General features: G+C 33.4%; 1 protein-coding gene across 9 annotated transcripts in view; it reads right to left on the reverse strand.

Moving 5' to 3' along the window:
• The window catches only part of LOC106868354 (N-acetylated-alpha-linked acidic dipeptidase 2), a 1027134-nt gene that overhangs the window by 580118 nt on the left and 444605 nt on the right, over nt 1–2411 (reverse strand). The window lies entirely within an intron of this gene.

Below are 2411 nucleotides of genomic sequence, written 5' to 3' on the forward strand. Positions count from 1 at the left end.
TATATATATACATATATATATAATACACACACAAGCACACATATATATACATACACATATATATATACTCACACATACACATGCACATGTATACACACACACACACACACACACACACACACATATATATATACATAAACAGATATACATACATATACAAATATATATATACAGACAGATAGATAAATAAAGACAGATATATATCCTAAGGTACAAGTATACATACATATACTCACAAAAATATAATAAAAACAGTACATATAAAAAATACAAGCGAGCAATTTCGAGTTTCTTTTAATCAACAAGTTAGCACAAAGCATTGATAATATTCACTTACAGGAATGTCTCAAGTAAGCAAGCTTTACGTAAAAATTACCATGTCAAACATAAAATATCAATTTTTGAATTCACTGAAATGAATACAAAAATGCCTGCTAATGAAATCTACATACGAAATTGTTTGAAATAAAGCAAGCTATTGCAATTGTTTCTTATACATGGAATAATATAATTATCACATAGTTACAGACTTCTGCTCCACTGTAGCTTGTTAATGTGGTGAACATGTTTTACTGAAGTTACTTATTTGATTAGACAATATGATCAACATTTATTAGGATGCACAAGAGTAAGAAACATTTGTTATACATATACATACTTATATATATATATATATATATATATATATATATATATATATATATATATATATATATATGTGTGTGTGTGTGTGTGTGTGTTTTTGTTAGGTCACAAGCTTAACTTTAAAGTTAGCACAATGCATAGCACAACAGAGGCACGTCTTTTATACACATACACACAGAGATGCAGGTATGGTTAGATATAATTATGGCTGTCTGGTGAAAAGGTACATTTTGAAACCCTATGGATTCAGGTTCAGTCCCACTGTGCAGCGCTTTGAGAAAATGATTCTAGTATAGCTCTGGCTATACAAAAACTAGAGAGAGAGGGAGGATAAAGAGAGAGAGAGAAAGAGAGAAATAGACAAAGAGAGAGAGAGAGAGAGAGAGAGAGAAAGAAAGAGAGAGGGGGAGAGCGAGATAGAATGTGTGTATGCAAGTATATATTTGTCCTTGTCTAGTCCTTTTCACCTATCACTCATTCCTCCATCACTCTACTAACCACAAGTATTTTGCAGCTGTAGTTAGATAAGAGTAGAACTACCCATTTCATCACCTAGCCATCCTTCATTCTTAACATTGCCCCTCCTCATTGATATTTTCCATTAATCACCCTTTCTGTGCTACAAATTATTTAGTCCTCTTCCATGAACCACATCCGTTTGACTCACATTTATGTACCTATGACCATCTCCACACTTATCACTATACATCTCTCACTCTCACAACACACTCTAGCAAACTTTATCTACCCACCCATTGTCTCCTTAGCTCTCAACTGTCCCCTCTTATAATTTTACTGCTCTTCACTCTGATTATACTGCCAGTCATCCCCTCTTCTCCCCAACATTCCCTCCAATTTGAATGTATCATCACTCTTGTTCACCATTCATTACATTAACACCTTACAACAAATTTAGCCATCTCTCACTCTCTCCACACTTCTGTAATCTCTTGCTATCCACTCTTTTTGATTTTCTGTTACAATATACTATGTTCTACTAACTTTCTTGAATATAAGGGTAAATCCATACACTTTATCATCATCACCTTTATCTTTTACTTCAGCTCAACCACATTTACACACATATATATATATATTGTGTTTTAGGTGCATCCTGTCTAAAGCAAGAATCTGTTCTGTTACTCTGTCCTTTGTATCATGCTTTAAAGGTTTACCACATAGCATAAAGCCATTGCTTTCCCCATTATACTCCTACTTACTTGAAAGGGCTTTTAAGTCATGTGAATTACTTGAAAATCATACTAGCACTGGCACCCAAGAGAATGCGTACAGAACACTGTACAGTGGTTGACATTAGGAAGGACATCCAGCCAAACACAGACACTGGAACATGACACTCTTCCAAATTGTATGATTTTGTAAAACCATTCGGCCCATGCTAATGCTTAAGATGGATCGTTGTTGTCGTCGTTTAATGTCTGCCTTCCTTGCTAGCATAGGTTGGATTATTTGACAGGATATGGTCAGGCAGGAGCCTGCACCACATTTCTGTGTCTGTTCTTGCACAGTATTTACAGCTGGATGCTCCTCCTAACACTAACCATCCAGCAGATAATGTGATAATAATGATACATATATGTACATGTAACTATACATACAAACACAAAATATATTCAGATAGATATATAATGTATGATCATTGATAATATACACACACAGATGCATTATATATATATATATATATATATATATATATATATATATATATGTGTGTGTGTATATACATATATATATATATATATATA

The sequence above is a fragment of the Octopus bimaculoides genome, chromosome 9 (assembly GCF_001194135.2).
Source record: "Octopus bimaculoides isolate UCB-OBI-ISO-001 chromosome 9, ASM119413v2, whole genome shotgun sequence".
In the NCBI taxonomy this organism is placed as follows: domain Eukaryota; kingdom Metazoa; phylum Mollusca; class Cephalopoda; order Octopoda; family Octopodidae; genus Octopus; species Octopus bimaculoides.